Source organism: Balaenoptera acutorostrata, chromosome 15, assembly GCF_949987535.1.
Source record: "Balaenoptera acutorostrata chromosome 15, mBalAcu1.1, whole genome shotgun sequence".
NCBI lineage: Eukaryota > Metazoa > Chordata > Mammalia > Artiodactyla > Balaenopteridae > Balaenoptera > Balaenoptera acutorostrata.
In genome coordinates, this window is record NC_080078.1 from 30,813,297 (window position 1) to 30,836,344 (window position 23,048).

The 23,048-nt window shown below is 44.3% G+C and overlaps 1 protein-coding gene and 1 non-coding gene across 3 annotated transcripts in view; one reads left to right on the forward strand and one right to left on the reverse strand.

Moving 5' to 3' along the window:
- Nucleotides 1–23,048, forward strand: part of GRIN2A (glutamate ionotropic receptor NMDA type subunit 2A) — a 372,220-nt gene that overhangs the window by 131,852 nt on the left and 217,320 nt on the right. The window lies entirely within an intron of this gene.
- LOC114235430 (small nucleolar RNA SNORA48) lies at nucleotides 18,578–18,712 on the reverse strand. The gene has a single exon (XR_003621609.2). It is a non-coding gene; the product is annotated as a small nucleolar RNA SNORA48 (small nucleolar RNA).

Consider the following 23,048-nt stretch of genomic DNA (forward strand, 5'->3'; position numbering starts at 1 on the left):
CACTGGGCAAGGACACTGGATATTGGTCTCTTTCATGCAGGTGGAGGCCTGATGTTCAGAGTTTCAGCTGGGAGTCAGCAGAACATGTGACGAAATCTTTCTAGGCCTCAGTTTCCTCATTTGTCATTTGTGTGTGACTTTACCGCTGCTGCAGGATGGTTCAGAGCATGGACTGGAGTTAGAATGCCTGGGTTCACACTCGGAGTTCACCACTTTCTAGTTGTGTGTCTACTGGGAAGTCCTCTTTCTCCTCCATGCCTCAGTTTCCCCATCTGTACAATGGGGAGACTGATAGGTTGCCAGGGATGAATGTGTTAATTTATATAAAGTACTTAAAATACACAGTAAATGCCCAACTTGCTGGTTTGATGAGAAGATCCTGTGAGATACTGACTTTTTTTTTGAATTTTTGAATTTTATTTTATTTATTTTTTTATACAGCAGGTTCTTATTAGTTATCCATTTTATACATATTAGTGTACATATGTCAATCCCAATCTCCCAAGATACTGACTTTTAATAGTGCAAAAGGCTACTAAAGAAACTCAGCAGACATGGTATCTGGATTAAAATGTCTGTGGAAGGTTTCGAATTCAATGGATCAGATGAGAGACCTAGAGGTGGGCAGGCCCGAGTACTTAAACAACCACTTAATTTGTACAGATTGTGCGCATTTCTATTTACGAAGCATCATCATAATTTATCTCATGGAGGCCTTCCATCCCTATGCTGTAGCTGTCATTGCCCGAGGCTCAGAAAGCTTTAAGTAGCTTATTTGAAAGTCATGTTCATTTAGTTATTTGTTCACGTATTTCTTGAAAACCTTCTGTGTGCTAGGCTCTGAGAGTAAAAATAAGAGTAAAAACTATGCTTTCTCTGCTCACCTGGAGCGTATAGTCTAGAGGGGGAGGGGCAGATATGAAAAAAGTGTCACCCCCATAAATATCCAATACCCTGTATTCAGTACTGTAAAAGCACGAGGACTATGAGAGCAGATGCTGGGGGTTTGGCCCACTCAGGGAGGCCAGAGAGATTGCCTGAGGATGTGGACTGAAACTTTGATATGAAGACTCAGAGAGGGTGACTGGGAGAGAGAAGAGTGTTCCAGAAGGTGGGAACAGCCTGGGCAAAGGCTCTGTGGCAGGAGGGACTGGAGCAAATGAAGGTCTGAGCAAATGCTGGAGATTCTGGAGGTTGGAGGGTGAGGATAAAGGTGGCAGGTGTGAGAGCGTACAGGGACTTGCAGACCATGTTGGGGAGTTGCATCATTATCTTAAGATCAGAGAGAAAGCAATGAAGATTTCCAAACTGTGGTGGGAGGCGGTGGTGAGCATCTGATTTACCTTCCAGAAGCCTCTTCTGACGGCCACATGGAAGACTGACTGGAGGGGAGCAGAGTGTGTGCAGTAAGTTACAGCTGCTGGGTGGCATTCATCATTCAGCCTGAGATAGCTGGTGCTCTATTGGAGGAAGACAGACGGCAGAGACAATCAGATGCATAGAGACTGTGTCGCGGAACAGTGTGGGCTGAGAAGAAGCACTGAAAGCAGGTGTCTCAGTCCGTTCAGGCTGCTCTAACAAATGGACTGGGCGGCCTGAACAACAAACATGTATTTCTTACAGCTCTGGAGGCGGGAAGTCCACGATCAGAGTGTCAGCAGATTCAGTTCCTGGAGGACCCTCTTCTTGGCTTGCAGATGCCTGTTTTCTTGCTGTGTCCTCACATGGGGGGGGGGAAGAGCAAGAGAGAGAGAGCAGGAGAAAGCTCTCTAATGTCTTTTAATGTATACTTTTTTTTTTTTACATTTTATTTATTTATTTATTTATTTATGGCTGTGTTGGGTCTTCGTTTCTGTGCGAGGGCTTTCTCTAGTTGCGGCCAAGTGGGGGCCACTCTTCATCGCGGTGCGGGGGCCTCTCACTATCGCGGCCTCTCTTGTTGCGGAGCACAGGCTCCAGACGCGCAGGCTCAGTAATTGTGGCTCACGGGCCTAGTTGCTCCGCGGCATGTGGGATCTTCCCAGACCAGGGCTTGAACCCGTGTCCCCTGCATTGGCAGGCAGATTCTCAACCACTGCGCCACCAGGGAAGCCCCTCTAATGTCTTTTTATAAGGGCACTAATCTCATTAATGAGGGCTCTACCCTCATGACCTAATTACCTCCCAAATGCCCCGCCTCTTAATATCATCACATTGGGGGTTGGGACTTTAACATATGACTGTCCCCCAGGACATGCAGTCTATAGCATCAGGGCAAAGAATAGAAAGTATTGGCTGCCGTTTAGATAGGAAAGACCTCTTGAAGTGAGGGTGGCAGCCATGTGAATGTCTAGGGGAAGAGCAGTCAGGTGGAGGGCACAGCATGTTCAAAGGCCCTGAGGTGGGAACAGACTCTGTGTCTTTGAAGAACAGCAGAGAAGCCAGTGGGCTGGAGAGAAGGAATAGAGGATATATTCAGCGAAGTAGCGGAAGCGGCTCATGTGGGGTCTTGAAGGCCACGTTGAGATTTCAGATTTTATTCAGGGAGTGACGAGAGGCCATTGGAAGCTGGAGAGCTGGGAAATGATGTGAACTGAGTGGCAGAAGAAATCTTTTCCTCTAATCCCAGGGACCCAAACCACCTTCCCAAGTTCAGATGTCTCCCTGGCCTCATGAATGTTAGCATATTTTTATGTCAGCAGCCACTGTTGTAGAGCCCCCCCCCCCGAACAGTGCATGAGACATAAAACCAAAGAGGCTTTACTTAAAAAAAATTTTTGGAGACAAATTATAAACTTGTTTATTGTCTTTCCTACTAGAATGTAGGTACCTTGATGGCATCGACTGTGTTTTGCTCACTGCTAACTCCCTTGAGGCTTAAACAGTATCTGAGATTGTAGATGTCAATAACTGCTTGCTGAGTTAATAGATGATCACCCTGCACTTAAGTTTCTAAGTAATGTCTCTTGGCCTGAGAGCAGAGAATCAGTGAAGAAAGAGGAGGGGGAAGGCTAGAAAGAAGAGAAAGATGGGAGAGGCCCTTCTGTAATTCACCAGTATAAAAGGCCAAAAGGAAAAATGTCTGATGCTTAAGACAGAATGCAAGTAGAAAGTATCCATGACGAAAACCTTTCCGTCTGAAAATGCCAGGTCCTGTGCAGGACCTTCCCAGGATGTGGATTTCCAGGTGCCAGCTCAATTACCCACGGTAGGAGAAAGTGCAGGCAGGAGACCACAACTAATACCCTCTGGGTTTCACCCCCCGACCCCCACCCCGTCCCCATGGCAATGGCGAGGCCTGAGCACATCGCTGTGGAGAGCTGTGGCCACACCACTTCAGTGCCTCCCAAAAAGGCAGCATCTCAGTTGTAAAGATGCTGCTCATGCAGTCACATCACTGTCTGGAGCAGAGGAGGGGGAAGGAAACCCAGAACGTGTCTATTACACTTTCTGCCAGAACTGACAGTAATATTGAGCGACAAGAGAAGTGCCATTGTATAATATTTAATGGTTAAAGAAATTCACCCAAGAACGTGAAAATGACTTGGAAAGTGTCTGAAATGGTTTCCTCTTGTCCGGCATAGCACCTTGCCCACGATCCGTTTCCACAACCAACAGTAAACTCCTAGAACTCAGCAGCCTCTGTGGAATTTCTACTTTGACTGGCTGCATTATGCAAACAATGAAAAAAACCATTGCATGAATAAGGCAGGGAACCTTTTAATCACAGATGTGGTGAGACATATGCTTCATCCCCAAAATAAATGTTGGGGCATTAACTTTTAAGTGTTGCATTGGGTTTTTCTATTTAATGTTTTATTCAGCATTTCTGTCCTCTTTTTAAAATTCTGTTTTTCATTTGAATCTACATGACTGCAGCCTTTGGGAAGATGTGTGATTAGGCTAGGAAATGTCCTCCTCAGGACTCCCCCTTCTGATTTTACACAGGCAGTAAAGCCCGTGGCCTGGATCCATGGCCCGCTCGGGCTTTGGGAAGGGAAGATGGGGTTGGGACCGGGAGATCCCTTCCTGTGTGTACGGTCATGGATGATCGGGGGACCAATGAGGACTGTTTATCATCGTTCCACTCTTCTCCCCCATGTTACTTGATTAACATTAGCTACAATGACAGATACTCAGCCACCCCCAATTTCAAAGGGTTTACCAGACTACAGCCCAGGGCCAAGTCTGGCTGGCTGTCTGTTTTATTTGTAAATAAAGTTTTGTTGGAACACAGCTACATTTGTTTGTTTACAGATTGCCTAAGGAAGCTTTCATGCTACAAGGGCAGAGCTGGGTCATTGTGACAGAGACTATATGAACCGAACCGTAAAGCTGACCATATTTGCTGTCTAGCCCTTTATACAAAAAGTTGGTTGACCTCTGACTTAGCAGTAAAGCTTATTTCTCACTCATCCAATGGTCCAATGCAGATCAGCAAGCAGTTTTTCACTGTGGGGCAGTGAAAGACCCAGTCCCTACCATCTGGGGCTCTGCCATCCTCTAGACTGTTCTACCGCCAGCCAGTGGAGGCAGAGGCGGGAAGGAGAGGAGAAGACTTCTCACCTCCTAAAAATGTTGGCTCACATCCTATTGGTTAGAACTAGTCACATGGCCACACCCAGCAAGGGGTGCTGGGAAATGTAGTCCTTGTCTGGGCAGCTGCCTCCCAGTGATAGCACCACACTATTTTTGTAAAGGGGAGCACACGTTTATTTTGGACAGATAGCTGTCATCTCTTTTCCTTCTATGCTGGATGCCTAGCTTTGGATCATCACTCTGACACTTGTTTACTGTGAAACTTCGGGGAATTTAATTAAACATCCTGCCTCAATTTTCTCGTCTCTGAGGTGGGTATGACACTAGTGCCTGCCTCATAAAGTTGTTGCGAGGAGTGAGTGGTACTACATGCTGTAGTCCATAGCACAGGTGTGGCGTGGGGCATACAGAGGACAAATGCCAGTCACCAGCTATGATGATGGCTTTCCAGTGACTCCACAGACAACCAGAAAATCAGCAAGATCCTTTAGTAATAGTTCCCAACCACCTGCGCTTCTCTGGGGGAAGCTGAGTGGATGTGAAAGGGGATGCCTCCTGGAGAGATTTGTCCAGGCCAAGGCCGTGGGGACAGGCAGAGGGTGGAAAAGGTCCTCTGTTCAAGGCACAATGCCTGGGAGGAGGGAGGAGAGAACAAGCAGACAGAGTGTTTTGTTCATGGGTGCAGCAGCATCTCTGGTTCTGTTCTTTACTAAGAGACGGCATCCCTTGCTTGTGACTCGTGGTGGCGAGTGTCTGAATGGGAAGGCACAGAGGCGCTGGGCCAGCCCCCACTGGAACTTCAGCACTTCCAGTAACACACCACAAGGGCCCCTCCTGTCTCATGAGGTACCCCTTTCACCACGGAAGCCAAAATAGTCTACTGATGCTCAGAGCAGCTCTGGTTGGTGGTAAGGGCGGGATTTATTGTTCCATTTTAGAGGTGGCAAGGTGGAATTACTGAGGGACAGGCCAACCTCGCACAGCTAATCAGTGCAGACCCAGGACTGGAAGCCATGCTCCTACCCTGCTCTTGTGATTATGGAGGTTGTTTCCGAGACAAGGCAAGATAGAACATTCCTTGGAGAGGAAATTCATTATATTCTAACATTGATATTCTAACACTGGTGTTCTTGCCGGCTGAACTGCTAAACTTTGCTGAGAAATCTTGGACAAGTCTCTTCTCTCTGGGTCTCGGTTTTCTTATCTGTAATATGGACAGCTTCTTTTTTTGTTTTTTTAATTAATTAATTAATTAATTAATATTTATTTTTGGCTGTGTTGGGTCTTCATTTCTGTGTGAGGGCTTTCTCCAGTTGCGGCGAGCGGGGGCCACTCTTCATCGCTGTGCACGGGCCTCTCACTATCGCGACCTCTCTTGTTGCGAAGCACAGGCTCCAGACGCGCAGGCTCAGTATTTGTGGCTCACAGGCCTAGTCGCTCCGCAGCATGTGGGATCTTCCCAGACCAGGGCTCGAACCCGTGTCCCCTGCATTGGCAGGCAGATTCTCAACCACTGCGCCGCCAGGGAAGCCCCTGGACAACTTCTTTTTAATATCCCTTACACCTTCATGCATATGCCAGGGGTTGGGGGCAGATATGAGCAACTCATTCTTTCATGTAACAAATACTATTTGAGAGACTTCTATAGGCTGTGAATGCTGTGAATACAGCAGTCAACAAAACAGGCAAAACCTTCTGTCTTCTTTGTGGCTACAATCTAGTGTGTGAAGTGGAGAGACAAAGTATTGATATGTAATATGTCAGCTGGTGATAAGCCCTAGGAAAAAACAGAGCAGGGAAGGGCAAAATAGAGGGTTAGGGTAGTGGTGCAATGGGGCTTCAATTTTAAATAGAGTCATAAGAGGGTTTCACCGAGAAGGAGCCATTTGAGAACAGACCAATCACATAGGAGAGGGTCTGATCCCCGCCAGGAACCTGAGGAAGAGCATCGTAAGTGAGGGAACAGCATGTGCAAAGGTCTGGAGATTCTTGCAGCTGATATGGAGAACCTGAAATGACCTGCTTTCACAGTTCTGCAATTTTTTTGGTGGGAGGAGGGAAGAGAGAGAAGAACAGATGTGGTTATTTTTCAACATGTCTCTAACTGAGTGGAGTTGGTGGTTTTTCCTGGGATCATTGTTAAGAGCTGTCATGGCCCATGTCTGCTGGGGGTGCTCTGCTTTCTGTGTTCGCTGCAGTCCCTCCCGGCGTGCCCGTGTGCTGAGTGGAGCATCACCAGTGTCTTCGGTTGACAGAAAGGGAGAGTCGGAGACTGGTCGTAGTGCTCTTCTTGGATCGGGGGACAAAGTGATCTGAAGATAGAATTTAGGAAGGTTTTGTTGTTTTTTTTGCCCCAAACCGCCTGGAAAAATCCTTCTGGCTGTGCTGGGTACATTGCACAGATCACATTCAAATGCAGAGAAAAAAGATAGAATCCACCCAAATAACAATAATAAATAATAGCAATAGCTTCCTGTACATGGTAGACAGTGCATCAAGGGTTTTATTTTATTTTTTCACATGTTGTTACTTCTGCCATGCTGGTGAGGTTCAGGAAGGTGAAGCGACTTGCCCCAAATCATTCAAGTAGTGAGAACCTAAGTCTGGATTTGAACCCTGCTCTCAATCACCAAGCAGTCCTTTGTCCTAGTGGCTGCCATTGGGTGGGGGATTCTGGAAGTCTTCTTTGCATCCTTCTGCCTTTGCGTATTTTTTCTGAGGTGGGTGTACAGAGCTTCTATAACCAGGAAGAAGGTTGGACTGAGAACAGTGATGATGTGGAACCAGACAGGGTTGTGTGAGGCGGAGAGGCTGCTGAGGGTTGACTCCAGGACTCTGGCAGCCAAGCTTGCTTTGCCGGACTTGCTTAAGCCACTTGCCTCCCTTTTTCCTTTGGAGGAAACTTCCACTGCCTTGGATACATAACATCATTGCAACTCTGTCCAAAGCCCTAGTCTGGAAGCCTCCAGGGTTTGCAGCAAGATTTCTCTGAAGCAAGGCTGTATCTCCGCCTGTGAGCCTGTGCATTCCTTAGCCTGCCTCTCACTGCAGGGTGACACGCTGGGAGGATGGCTCTTGTCAGTACTCTTGGGTGGACCTTTCCCAGGAGGCTTGTGTGTTTATTTTCACCCCTGGCGCTAATTGTTTTCCTGGAGTCAAATAAGAAGGCACGCTGACCTCCTTGCTTTAACACATTCCAGGAGTCCTGCTGCTTCCCCAGTCTGGCAGGTTTGAGACATAACACCTTTTGTTAAACCCTAGAGCCATGAGTTTCCTATAGACATGAAAGTTTTATGATTCAGCTGTACCTTTCCTTCTTAGCCCCTCTAATTCTCTGCATATCTCTCAATTTCCTCCTCCACTCTCTCTCCCTAGTCTCCTCCCTTCTCTCCATAACCTCCCATTTCTCTTTCTACCCCTCTCCCCTCCTCATTCCCTCTCCTCTTCCTCCTCTCAGTTCCTCCCCCCAGCCATATCTCTTGGCTTCCCCAGCCTCTCTCCACCTCATCTGTCATCTCCTGAAACTCATGGCTCATTCACTCTTGGATTATTTTGTGGGAGACTGTGTTTGAATTAAAAGCTCATTTCATTTCTTCAGAAAATGAGCAACCAACCAACCATATAGCTCTTCTGTGTCTACAGGTGGTCTCTCATGCCACTCAGTGACACCTACTTGACATAAAGTCATCGCTAAGCAGGGGGAGCTACTGTGCCTGCCTTCAGTGAGTGAGGAGTGGGGGGTAATGCTTGAGCGAGGGTCTTGCCACTGTTGTTTACTGTCCTCATCTTGATACCACTCTAACTCTGTGGCTTGAATGGGATTGCAAAGTGAGAGTCTGAACACCGCAGCATATTATGTGATTTCCAACAGGAAATAGGAGGCAGAGAAGAGGCAGTGAGGACATAGGCTATCTGAGTCTGAAGCACATCTTTGCTTTGAACTGTGTATGGCATCAGCAAAGTCTTCACAAGAGTCTATAATGAGTGACAAGTCCAAATGAATGGACAGGTATCTGATGGGAATCTGATGGGCTTAGTGTGAGCCCTTGTCTGTCCTGGGGAGAAGCTGGATGCCGTGGTGGTTGAGAGCAGGCCCTTGGGTTCGAATTATGGCTCTGATGACCTGCCATATGACCTTGGGTAAGTCATTTAACTTCTCTGAGCCCAAGCTGCTCTTCTGAGCAATGAGCACCATGACAGCTTCACACGAGTGAATTAAATGGCGTAGTGTGCAAAGTGCCTGGCATAAGGCCCGTGCTTAATAAATATGTCATCACTGTTTTCACTGTTTTGGGATCTCATTTGCTTTGTATGTAAAATTACACCAGTGCTCACTCCCAGGGCCGTTGGGGGATTAACTGAGATGCCATATGTTGATGACCTCTTTGGAAGGCCTATGGAAATGAGTGGATCTGTTGCCACTTGTATTATTTCTGTCTGCAGGTTTAACTAGCAAGACAAGAATGCCCATTTATATCAACATAACACTGAAAACTTTCATCTCACGAGAGGTCATTGAACCAGGGCAGGAGGAAGTACCAGAAGGCTCTTTTTGGACCTTTAATTCCACCATACCTATTTCTTTTATCAATAGTTATTGAGGACTTTTCAATTCTCACCATCAGTGGTAATAGTAGCAAATGGGCTCATGTTGGTGTTCCGATCCTGGTATGCCCCCTTACTGGTTTTAAGATTTGTGCCAGATTTCTAAGTAAATCTCAGCCTTAGTTTCTCATCTATCAAGTTGTAATCATAATACTGACTTTGAGGAGTCATTATGAAAACCATACTTATATGGACCCAGATAAACACAGACACAAGTGCCATAGAAAATTGCCAGTAGACCATGTGACATCTGTCCAATATATTCTGCTTGGCTTCTCGTGGTGTTTATGGAGCCAATGCCTTAGTTGGCTGAATTACTCCTGATTTGGAAATACCTCATTCTGTAGCTTTGGAATGCAACTGGAATACCAGGAGCATCTGGCAATCATCATTTTGTTTGTTTACAGTGTGGTATAAGGTTAGCTTGGGAGAACTCAGTTGGAATCTACCATCTCAGTGTCTTGTGGTGGTTCTTTCTGCAGCAGATTGCTGAGGTGAGAATCCTGGCTTCTCCTCTTACCAACTGCTGGGATTTGGGGCCAACTTTTTGGACCTCATTTTCCTCTTCTCTAAAATGGGGATAATAATAGATCTTACCTTATAGGATCATCCAGAAGGGCTTCTAGGAGGGCAGAGCCTGACATACAATGGGTGCTCAATAAATGTTGACCATTGTTTTAATGAGTACACTCACTTGCCTTTTGTTGTACCTCTCCCACAAGATTAAGCTCAGTGAGGGCTATCTCCAGCACCTAGGACAGTGCCTGAAATATAGTAGATGCTCAATAAATATGTGTTGAATGGATCCATGCTTGGTCAGTCTGTTCATGTGATCCGTCTTTCAATGCCTACATACCTTAGAGCTGGGAAGGCACAGGTTTCTTAGAGGACCCGACTCTAGTCTCCCTTCCCCCACCCACTTAGTGACTGGTCCCCATAGGCTGTGGGTATGCTTCTGTGAGGATTCTGGCAGCCACCTGCCCCTTGGTGGACTTCTTCCAGAGACTAGGCTGTTGAATCACAGCCAATTAGGACTGATTAGATGTTAATGAGTCTGAAGCTGCTTGGTAAGCTGTTCAGCACATACTCAGAGGTAAGAGGGAGAAGCTCATGGGACGTAGTGGCATCATGCACAGGCTACAGAAGCGCAGGGGCCTGACCGAGACCCACCGTAGCTCAGTGATGTGTCTGGACTCTGCAGCTGTGGTCCTCTGTGCTGGGGCTGATACAGGTATGATTCCTGCTATACCTGGCATGAGAGTAGCAAGGATAATAATGATGATGATTATGAGAGAAAAATAATGCTATTTACTGAACATTTAATAGAGGTCAAGCACTATGCATGGTGCTTTATATGTACTTAATTTTATTTCATCCTTAAAACATCATGGGTTACACTGTAATTATTTACCCTCATTTTGCAACTGAGTATTGGAATACTTAATTAATTGGCCTTACATCAAATAGCTAGTAAGCACATTTGATCTCTTGGCTCCAGAGTCCATGTTCTCCTTGGCTATTCAGAAACTCAATATGGAAAACTCTAATCTTACATTACTGAGCAGCTACTCTGTGCCTACACATTAAACTCCTACTTTGTACTGAAATCATAATATGCAGACCTTGAATTTTATATTTATTGGTCACCTACACCGTGAAAGGTGTTTTCTGCATAATTGATTTCTGGACTTCCTGGAAAAATAATGCAGGGCAGGTATGAGGATTCCCATTTTCTGGATGAGGAAACTGAGCCCAGAGAGCTTCAGTGAGCATGGAAGTGCATACAGTAAATGAAGGCTAGAGCCTGGGTTTCAGTGGAGGGCCACCTGACTTCAAGGTTGGTCCTGCTTCACTACACCAGTGCTTCTAAAACAACAGCAGTGGTGGGATCCACTTTTAAAAAACCTAATCCTTTATTGTCAGGTACTTTTGTAAAATACAATAAAAATATTTATTAGAAAAAATGATCTTATAATACCTGGACATTGCAGCAATGCCAGATTGCTATAAACATGTCTAGACAGTTAACTCTCAATTTCTGTTCCTCTTGTCATGGACCCATAATAACAGGTCCATGGACCACACTCTGAGTAGCTAACACTCCTTGAGACACACACACTGCTTCTCCACTACATCCTCTTTCTCTTGCCCTGCGGTTGCCACCCCTACACACACATCGCATCCCCAGAAAGTTCTCTGAATTAATTGTTCTGAGGTGGGCCCTATGCATCTGAATTTTTTAAAAGTACGGTACGTGGTACTAACATGTAGCCAGGGTTGAGGTGGCCTTTGAGTGTCTATGTCCATTATTTCACTTGAAACCTTTTTTTAAAGGATGCACGTGGGGATGATTCCCTATTTTTTCCATTTCTTACTGACTGAGAGCTGAGGGCCAGAGAGATTGGGTTCACAGTGGAGCCAGATCTAGTACTAGTGTCTCGAGTCCCAGCTCAGGACTCTTTCTGTTCTTCTGGTACCCCAGAGAAAGCCCCCTCCTTCCTACGAGACCCTGGAAGCCCATCTGCTTAAGGCCTGATTCAATGGGAGTCCTCATGCACTCCCAAGACCCCTGGCTGGATGGTGGTAAATGGAAAAGAATGAGGAAGTCGGTGCCCGGGCAGGAAGAAAATGTCTGAGCAGCTCGTTGAGGCTGAAGCTGCATCTGAAATTGTAGGGAAGTTTGTATACATCCTAAGTGACTGGAAGGGAAGCAGGGCTTGGACCAAGCAGCCTGTGGAGGGTTTTGTGATTACAGCATCACTGAGCTCAGCAGCCTGGCTGGCATGAGTCTGCTTCTCTCTCTTCTCCTCTTTACTTACACGCTACGGCAAACACGTAGAAAAATACAGAGAACTGTTTTACAACACTGACCGGCCTATCTCCTAGACTGAGCATTTACCCTTTTCTGGCCCAAAGTAGAGTCTATTAAAGTTTCCTTTAAGATCGGAGACTAAATGTTCTGAACCAGCCACCCATGGGGAAAAAGTACAATTTGTGGTTTCGGCTTGTGAGCCCAGAGCTAGCGAGGCTTTTGCTTTCTGCAAGGTGATTTCCAGCTCGGCCTGGAAGTCAGTGCGGGGTAGATGCAGGAGCCACTACGCCCGATGCCTGTAGTGCTGAGTCCTTTCTGGCCGGGGCTGAGGTTGCCCTGGCTGCAGTCTCAGAAGAAAACATTTGCCAAGCAAATGAGTAACAAAAAGGGAATTGGGGCATGGGGTGGGGGTGGTTTAATCCACTTGAGAGCAAATTCTTTTCTTGCCTTGGATAGATAAATTGTTTATATGCAAATAATGCTGATTAGAAATGTGTTTTATATTTACATTAAAGTGTGCCCAGGGATTTCTGCTTAGAAATAGTATTTTAGCTTTCCTCTTTGAAATGCCTCGCAGATTTTACCATTTCCTCTAGGCCATCTTTATGACAATATCTACCATTTACTGTGCTCCTGCCACGTGCCAGACTGTGATGGATGCTTTACATGCGTGATCTAATTCTAATCCTTACAACCAAATAATAATAATAATAATAATGACAGCAATGATTATAAAATGATAACAAACAATAGCTCTCATATATTGAATACTTGTCATATGCCAGGCATTGTGCTGAATGCTTGCTTTACCTACACTATATCTCATTTTATTCTCATACCTGCTACACAGGAAAGGACTGTTAGTCTCCCTGTTTTACCCATAAGGTATCAGCAGTGGGGTGATTCCCCTCTTTTTATTGTTGGGGCAACTGAGACACATAATCTGGCAATTTGTTCAAGATCACAAGCTTAAATTGGGATCCAGGTCTTTCTCAGAGATCCGTGCTTCCTTGGCCTTATCGGAGAATGGACCATCCCCATCTCATTGGATCTTGTTAAAAACATGTTTTCTTAAAAATGGAATTTTTTTGTTGGGACTTGGAGGGACTTGGGAGAAAAAGTGGGCCCTGAGCCTTGGTATAGTCCACAGTCACTGAATGCAGGCCCCAGCCAGTGCCCAGACCAAGCGTTTGGAGCTGTAGCTCTGGATGTATTCTCATTTGTGACAATCAGGGTTTCCAAAGCGTCTGTGCTTCCGAGTCTGGGACCTGGACAGTCAGAGCAGCCCAGAGATGAGAGGCGAGTTTCTTTCCTGCTCATCTTCACGGTGCCGCACAGAGCTGGGTACGCTGTTTACGGGCGAATGCAGTGACAGGTCGGCCGAGCGGAGTGCCGCAGCGCCAGCACAGCCACCTCCCTGGCTGAGTTCCCCTCGTGCAGCCTCGGCACTAGCGGGCCCGGAGGCTCCCCACTCCCTCTGTGAAAGTGTCCCCCAGGTGAACAGCCTGAAGAGCCTCCAGGATCCTCTCGCCTGTCTGCAAGCAAGTCTGGCTGCAGAGCGGAGCTGAGACCTGGGCCACCACAGTGTACAAGCGCTGGCTGTCCCTGCCATATGTAGGAGAGCTGTCCTCCAGGGGCTGGAAGGCATGTCAGCTATGACGGGATTGGTACCTGGCTGTGTGCCTTCTCGTGCTGCCCCCCAAACCCCACTTTCTTCTCTTCTGACTCTTTCTGGAAAACACCAGCCTCCCTTTCTCTCCCCTTGATCAGAATTCTTATAACATCCACCCATGTTTCACTTAGCAGGTACTTTATCATGTGCTGTTTTATGGTTTTGTAATTGAAATGGCCCACATGTTTTGCTTTGCTTCCCAAGCTGATTGAAGTGCCTCCTGATCAAGTCTCCTTTTAACAATTCATCTCTTTAAAATTGTCATCTTACCTTTTTATCTAATTATAAATGTGACATATACTCATAGTATAATAGAAAAATTTGGAAGAAATGCATCAGGGTCAGGACTGAGCTGGTGAGGCACTCGCCTTGGGTACAGAATTCAAGGGGGCGCCAAAAACTGTTATCAAAATAAATGCTATTTTAATGCAATACTTAAAAGGGCAGAAATTAATGTAAATAATTCTATGATGAGCTATATATTGAATTTTTAAATAAAAAGAGGATCCAACAGGACCAGGACTCAGTGCCAGCCAGGCAGATCAGGCAAGTGCAGGGCCAAATTCTGTCATTATTTCAAATTCTGATATTTCTTTCATCATGGATTTTCCTGCGTTTATTTTGATTTGTAAAAATGTGGCATTAAACTCTTATCTTTAGTGCTGAGTCTTTTGACACCTTAAATTTTGTACCCAAAGCAAGAATCTCATTCACTTTGCCCTGGTCCCAGCCCTGGTAATAATTAATGGCCAATGTTTACCGAGCACCCACGGGGTCCCAAGCTTGTTCTCATGCCTTGTATGTGCTCAGTCCACACAACAACCCCATGAACTAGGAGTTGATACCGTTCACGTTTCTCAGAGTAATCGTAGTAACTTGCTACTAACGCAGTTTGAAAGAGGCAGAACCAAGGTGCTAACCTAGGCTTATTTGGCTCTAGACCATTCACTTGGGTGATCATACCCTGCGCAGAAGTAATTTCTAGTCCTGCCGTCAGGCGTTGTCTCCCCCAGGTAGCTTCTGTGACCCCCAGACTCATCAGGTGCCCTGTGATGGGCATCCCAGCCCTTCCAACAGCGTGTGATCATTATCTGTTTACTTGTCTGTCTTCCTCATGGAGCCTCTTAAAGATGGCCATTTTTTCATCTTCCCCTGGTTACTTTGTGGCCAAAAGAGGAGAAGTTCATGGCATGCTTTGGGCTTGCTTACGTGCTCATGATTGGCTCTGGACTCAACCTCATTTGCCCCTATGGAAACACCTCTGCGAGGACAGAAAGAGTCATCTTCCTGCATTTGTGTTCATCCATCATGGTCCATTAACCAACGGTGGGCTGGGGCCATTTTCCAATATGACTGATGATATTTGAAGACTCAGCAGAGGAGGTGTGGAAGGCTCGTCTGGCAGACCAGCTCCATCCTGCCGCCTTGTGTAAGGGACACTGGTGGGGTCCGGGGTGGTTCTGGTTGAGTCAGAGATGCATAAGCCTACGTTGCCCTAATGTGGCGGAGAGCAACATAATCACTCAAAGGGGGGAGAGAAATTACTGCAAAACTGCAGCTCAGCTAAACTCCCAGCCTCTTGGTTATCCATTCCTCTCATAGTCGCTATGCCAGACACTCTGGCCCCAGCAGCGACCAGGGAGGAGAGGGCTCCCTGCCTTCATAAGGTGCATGATTTGTTGACTGCCGTCTGCATTGTGCACTGAAATGGGTTTGTGATTGGTGCACAGCTGTAGCCCCTTACAAGTACTAGATGCAGCGCATCCATGGAGCAAGAGTCCTTTGCTTTCCCATGCATGTGTGGAAATACAGTGTGCAGGAAGTAGAGGTCTGAACCTGTCCTGTCAGGCTGTGTGCTGAGCATTGCATGGGGTGATTGGAGGGAACACTCACCGTGAGAAGCCCACCGTCCAGTTGAGAAGCTGAACAACTCTCAAATATCCAAAGTGTCTTTCCTGACTGTCCCCTACCCTATCATAGGCTGGATTAGGTACCCCTGTGACCCCCTGGGCTTCCTTTTCCCAGGGCATGCCCACCATGTTACTGAGTGAGGGTCTGCATGGGCGCTCATTTCCTCCATCGACCATGAGCTTCCTCAGAGCAGTGACAGAGTTGTTTTACCTCCCCGTCCCCTGCGGTGACCAGGGCCTGGTAAACAGTATGTGCTCAGTAAATGTTTGTTGAAGGAATATAGTGAATGGATGATTGAGCAGGTGAAAACACTTGAGAGTAAGCTTATGCTGCAATGTTAAATGCATACAAATTAATCCAGTGCAAACTGCGTACGCAGGGCAAAGCAACTTCCCAAATGTAAGTATACTCGAAATTTGAAGTGCTTTCAGAATCAGCAGGGAGTCTTTTTTTTTTTTTTTCTTAAGTAAGCTAGTCATTACTAATTCGTCACTACTAATTTGAAGTAAGTCACCTGGAAGTAGGTCTCTGGTGGCATGCCACAGGTCTCTATACTTGGGTCTGTTTTATAAACATTGTGGATCGTTCAGGTCTATGGCTCTCTCTACATCTTCCCTCCTACCCTTTATAAGACTCCAATTATTTCTCATTTGGGCTGTTATAACACCCTTTGAAATGCCCTCTTACCTTTCTATCCGTGCATCTTCCCATAGATACTAGAATTTTTTTCTGAAATGCAAATGTCATGCTCCTATTAATAATCCATTACTCGTGGTTAAAATCCGTGTCACTTAATCTGCTGCCCAACTCCCTCCATTCATAGCCTTCTAGGCTTGTCTCTCTTCACTTTCACCTATGTTTCAACCACTTGAAATACTTGCCACTTTTTGAGACACCTTCAGGCCTTTGTAATGCTTTTCCATTTGTCTGGGGCTCCTGTCCCGTTCTCACCAGTTAACCCCTGCTATTCCCACAAAACCCAGCTTTCTTTAATAATAGCACTTAACACTTGGTTACACGGTCATCTATTTATGTCTCTGTCTCTCTTACTAGATTGTGAGTGTTTTAAGGGCAGGGGTCATGCTTTATTCACTTGCTTATCTTCAGCTGCCCTTTGGGCTTGGCTCACAGTAGCCACTCAGGCTGTGCTTGTTGACTGAATGAAGACCCAAGGTTTTCTTAACAAATTAGTAAATGCCAAAGCCAGGAGGAAAGAACATATAAAGGCCAGTGAAATCAAGCTTCAAATATAGGTCACTGGCCTAGAATGTGGAATAAAGTTGTCATTCAAGTGACATAAGTACTGAAGTCTTGCATATCATTTACAAAATTTATTCCACAAATGCTAGGTTGAAAAGGTGGTGGTATTCATCCATGAAAAAATGATCAAATGATGCTAGTAGGCCGAAACTTCCATTTCTGTTAATAATAAGGCAGAATATTGACAAGTTAGATTCTCCCACACATTCACCCACCCACCCATTTATTAGCTGGACTAGGCACCAGGGGGGATGATGAGCAAACATAGGTTTAGACCCTACCCCCCCAGAGTTTATCATCTAGTGGGGGTCACAGACATTAAACGGCTAGCCATAGTAACCGTGCATACTTACAGAGAGAGTGTTCTAGAGGAAAAGGGCATTCAGCAAAAGAGTTTGACCCAGATTTGTAGCCGGTCAGGGAGGGCTTCTTTGAGGAAGTGGTGCTTGAGCAAGATTCGAGGGATGAGTAGAAGTTGACTCAAGAGCTTGATAATTTCCAGAAGGAGAAGGAGGCTGGAGGGGGTGGTATGCCAAACCACATAGGGGTCACTTTGAGTGATTTTCTCTTTGCTGGACAAAATGTCTTTACCTAGGAAAAGATTGAAAAATTTGAAGCATAGTTTATATTATCTGCATTTGAGAAGATACAGAAGAGAGGCTGCCATGGTTTTGAGTCCTTGTATATGGCCTTTATTATGTTGAGCTAAGTTCCCTCTATGCCTACTTTCTGGAGGGTTTTTATCATAAATGGGTGTTGAATTTTGTCAAAAGCTTTTCTGCATCTATTGAGATGATCATATGGTTTTTATTCTTCAGTTTGTTAATATGGTGTATCACATTGATTGATTTGCGTATATTGAAGAATCCTTGCATCACTGGGATGAACCCCACTTGATCATGGAGTATGATTCTTTTAATGTGCTGTTGGATTCTGTTTGCTAGTATTTTGTTGAGGATTTTTGCATCTATGTTCATCAGTGATATTGGCCTGTAGTTTTCTTTTTTTGTGACATCTTTGTCTGGTTTTGGTATCAGGGTGATGGTAGCCTTGTAGAATGAGTTTGGGAGTGTTCCTCCCTCTGCTATGTTTTGGAAGAGTTTGAGAAGGATAGGTGTTAGCTCTTCTCTAAATGTTTGATAGAATTCGCCTGGGAAGCCATCTGGTCCTGAGCTTTTCTTTGTTGAAAGATTTTTAATCACAGTTTCAATTACAGTGCTTGTGATTGGTCAGTTTATATTTTCTATTTCTTCCCAGTTCAGTCTCAGAAGGTTGTGCTTTTCTAAGAATTTGTCCATTTCTTCCAGGTTGTCCATTTTATTGGCATATAGTTGCTTGTAGTAATCTCTCATGATCCTTTGTATTTCTGCAGTGCCAACTGTTACTTCTCCTTTTTCATTTCTAATTCTATTGATTGAGTCTTCTCCCTTTTCTTCTTGATGAGTCTGGCTAATGGTTTATCAATTTTGTTTATCTTCTCAAAGACCCAGCTTGTAGTTTTATTGATCTTTGCTATCTTTTCCTTCATTTTCATTTATTTCTGATCTGATCTTTATGATTTCTTTCCTTCTGCTAACTTTGGGGTTTTTTGGTTCTTCTTTCTCTAATTGCTTTAGGTGTAAGGTTAGGTTGTTTATTTTGAGATGTTTCTTGTTTCTTTTTTTTTTTCCATGTAAATTTGTGTTTATTTTTATATGATTGAATGAGTTTTGTATGAAAGTGAGAAGTTGTCTATAGCTAATGCCTATAAACAACCTGAAGACTTGTGAAATTCACGTTTCTTTTTTTTTTTTTTTAATCCATGTTTCCAGGGCATGAACCAGACATGGGCACAAACCAAAAGCCAAGCTGGGATAAACAAGGAGTTACTTTGTCCCTGGCTGATATGAGACAAGCACCACCAACCAGGCGCCACTCTACCCAGGCTAGGGACATCACGTTTCTTTTTTAAAAAACAATTTTCAAGGTTCTTTTTTACAATGAACATTTTTGATTTAAAATCTATTGTTTGTATACTTTCAGAGACTTTACTTACTTCATGATTAGTACCACCAAACAGCTGTACGAAGAATTGTTTCTTTTGTTAATAAGAGAAAAAGTGAATAGTGTTCATTATGTATGTGGAGTGTTGTTTTATGTGTTCGATTATAGCAAAGCAATCAGTCAGTGTTTTTTCTTTCTTTTTTTTTTCTTTTTTTTTGGGGGGGTTATTTTATTTTTGATTTATTAAACTCCTTTCCTAGTTTAAATCTATATTGCTTTCTTTTCTTCTTTAATTTCCTTTAAAGCAACCCCTTTGCATTTGTTTTTTCTCTGCTGCATATTAGATTTTAATCTTATTCATTTAAAAAGGTAGTTTGTTTTTCTTAGAAACTTTTTTATATTCATGTTTCTAAAGCGATAATAGAGGCAAGTATATAACTGAAATGTCACATTATCAGATATTAAGGTGTAAGGTTAGGTTGTTTATTTTGAGATGTTTCTTGTTTCTTGAGGTAGGATTGTATTGCTATAAACTTCCCTCTTAGAACTACTTTTGCTGCATCCCATAGGTTTTGGGTCATTGTGTTTTCATTGTCATTTGTTTCTAGTTTTTTTGATTTCCTCTTTGAGTTCTTCAGTGATCTCTTGATTATTTAGTAGTGTTTTGGTTAGCCTCCATATGTTTGTAGTTTTTACAGATTTTTTCCTGTAATTGATATCTAGTCTCATAACGTTGTGGTCGGGAAAGATACTTGATACAATTTCATTTTTCTTAAATTTACCAAGGCTTGATTTGTGACCTAAGATATGATCTATCCTGGAGAATGTTCTATGAGCACTTGAGGAGAAAGTGTATTCTGCTGTTTTTGGATGGAATGTCCTGTAAATATCAATTAAATCCATCTTGTTTAATGTATCATTTAAAGCTTGTGTTTCCTTATTTATTTTCATTTTGGATGATCTGTCCATTGGTGAAAGTGGGGTGTTAAAAGTCCCCTACTATTATTGTGTTACTATCAGTTTCCCCTTTTATGGCTGTTAACATTTGCCTTATGTATTGAGGTGCTCCTGTGTTAGGTGCATAAGTATTTACAATTGTTATATCTTCTTCTTGGATGATCCCTTGATCATTATGTAGTGTCCTTCTTTGTCTCTTGTAATAGTCTTTATTTTAAAGTCTATTTTGTCTAATATGAGAATTGCTATTCCAGCTTTCTTTTGATTTCCATTTGCATAGAATATCATTTTCCATCCCCTCAGTTTCAGTCTGTATGTGTCCCTAGGTCTGAAGTGGGTCTGTTGTAGACAGCATATATATGGGTCTTGTTTTTGTATCCATTCAGCTAGTCTATGTGTTTTGGTTGGAGCATTTAATCCATTTACATTTAAGGTAGTTATCAATATGTGTGTTCCTATTACTATTTTCTTAATTGTTTTGGTTTGTTATTGTAGGTCTTTTCCTTCTCTTGTGTTTCCTGCCTAGTGAAGTTCCTTTAGCATTTGTTGTAAAGCTGGTTTGGTGGTGCTGAATTCTCTTAGCTTTTGCTTGTCTGTAAAGGTTTTAATTTCTCCGTCGAATCTGAATGAGATCCTTGCTGGATAGAGTAATCTTGGTTGTAAGTTTTTCCCTTTCATCACTTTAAATATGTCCGGACACTCCCTTCTGGCTTGCAGAGTTTCTGCTGAAAGATCAGCTGTTAACCTTATGGGGATTCCCTTGTGTGTTATTTGTTGCTTTTCCCTTGCTGCTTTTAATATTTTTTCTTTGTATTTAATTTTTGATAGTTTGAGTAATGTGTGTCTTGGAGTGTTTCTCCTTGTATTTATCCTGTATGGGACTCTCTGCACTTCCTGGACTTGATTGACTATTTCCTTTCCCGTATTAGGGAAGTTTTCAACTATAACCTCTGCAAATATTTTCTCAGTCCCTTTTTTTTCTCTTCTTCTTCTGGGACCCCTATAATTCGAATGTTGGTGCAGTTAATGTTGTCCCAGAGGTCTCTGAGACTGTCATCAATTCTTTTCATTCTTTTTTCTTTATTCTGCTCTGTGGTAGTTATTTCCACTATTTTATCTTCCAGGTCACTTATCCATTCTGTTGCCTCAGTTATTCTGCTATTGATTCCTTCTAGAGAATTTTAAATTTCATTTATTGTGTTGTTCATCATTGTTTGTTTGCTCTTTAGTTCTTCTAGGTTCTTGTTAAATGTTTGTTGTATTTTTTCCATTCTATTTCCAAGATTTTGGATCATCTTCACTATCATTACTCTGAATTCTTTTTCAGGTAGACTGCCTATTTCCTCTTCATTTGTTTGGTCTGGTGGGTTTTTACCTTGCTCCTTCATCTGCTGTGTATTTCTCTGTCTTCTCATTTTGCTCAACTTACTGTGTTTGGGGTCTCCTTTTCGCAGCCTGCAGGTTCGTAGTTCCCGTTGTTTTTGGTGTCTTCTCCCAGTGGGTAAGGTTGGTTCAGTGGGTTGTGTAGGCTTCCTGGTGGACGGGACTGGTGCCTGTGTTCTGGTGGATGGAGCTAGATCTTGTCTTTCTGGTGGACAGGAACACGTCCGGTGGTGTGTCTTGGGGTGTCTGTGAACTTATTATGATTTTAGACTGCCTCTCTTCTAATGGGTGGGGTTGTGTTCCTGTCTTGATAGTTGTTTGACATAGGGTTTCCAGCACTGTAATTTGCTGGTTATTGAGTGGAGCTGGGTCTTAGCGTTGAGATGGAGATCTCTGGGAGAGCTTTTGCCATTTGATATTACGTGGGGCTGGGAGGTCTCTGGTGGACCAATGTCCTGAACTTGGCTCTCCCACCTCAGAGGCTCAGGCCTGACCCCTGACCAGAGCACCAAGACCCTGAAGACTAGGTTCACCTCTTGGTGGGTGTTGAGCCAGTAGACATAATCAAGCCAAAGAGCGGGAGGAGGAAAGATTTATTACTTGCAGCAAGTGATCTGTGTTGCTGTTTTGAGTAGATACTGCCTAATTGTTTCAGTGGATGCCCAGAGAGGAATCCCCATTCTCATGGGCTGGGTATTTGATCTTTCGGTTGTTACTGCTGGAAACAACCCACCCACTTTCTTGGCTCTACAGAACACAGGGAGGGGGGTGTTATTGCGCACTGTTAAAGCTTCTAGAAGTCTATCTTGCTAACCCCTGGGGTCACTGGCAGTCCGTTCCTTGTGTGCTAACCTGCTACATTTGTATTAGAAGATGGATTTCTCAGCATGATACAACCTAATTAGTTCTCCCGTCGGAAGCCAGCATAGGATGCTAGTTGGGGCACAGCTGCAGCATAGGCAGGAGACAACAAAACGTGGGAGTGGGGAGACACGGCCATGAAATCAGTCTCTCTTAGGAGCGGGAGCTGTCAGGGCTCAAGAGATCCGTTTTCCTCCATTACCTGCAGCCCCTGCCTCCTCTCGTAGAGTTCTTACAATCCTGCTCCCCAACCTGTTCAGGTTCAGCTCCCTTTCACAGAGTGCTTACTGTATGTCAGATGCTTCTGCCCAGGGTCAAGTTGAACTTTCTGAAGAGTCCAAGAACATTAGCTGCATCTCAGAGAGGGTGCAACAGAGGCTCAGAGAGGTGGAATGACTTGCAGAGAAGCTTTTTAAAAATGTAAATAAGACTAAGTCACTTCCAGCTTAAGACCTGCCAACGTAAAGCCTTCTGACGTTCTCACCTGGCCTCTGCCCATAGCTCCAGTTTAATCCTAATCCCTGTCTCTTCCTCTCATCTCAATCCAGGAACCATAGCCTTCTTTCTGCCTCTTAAATATACAGGCTCATTGCTAACCCTGGGCCTTTGCATTTCTACTTCCCTCAGTCAAGAACATTTAGCCCCGAAGTGATAGGCAGTTGGTTTCTTCTGGTCACAGCACAGATGTCACCTCCTCACGGGTGCCACATCTTTCTTGCCTGTCCCTTGCATCACACTCCCTCTCATTGCCCTGTGTTTTCCTGCACACAGCTCTTCCCACGATCTGAAAACATTGTTTTTGTTGCTCACATGTTTTATTTGTTGATGTGGACTTTGGGGTTGCTTTTTAAAAAACTGTGTTTTAAAATCTGGGTAAAATATTTATTTGTAGTTCCATGCAAGCCTTGACCTTAGCCTGGGAGGATGTGACCAGTGACCTCTCTGGTTCCAGTTGGAATGGTGTCCCAGGTTCCTGGGACCTTTTTGCTTAGATTGTACACTGAGGCTGGTTACACTGCATTTAGAGGGCTTGTCTTCTCTCACAGGAAGGAGGTAATTATTGCAACAACCTGCAGCCCTACATAG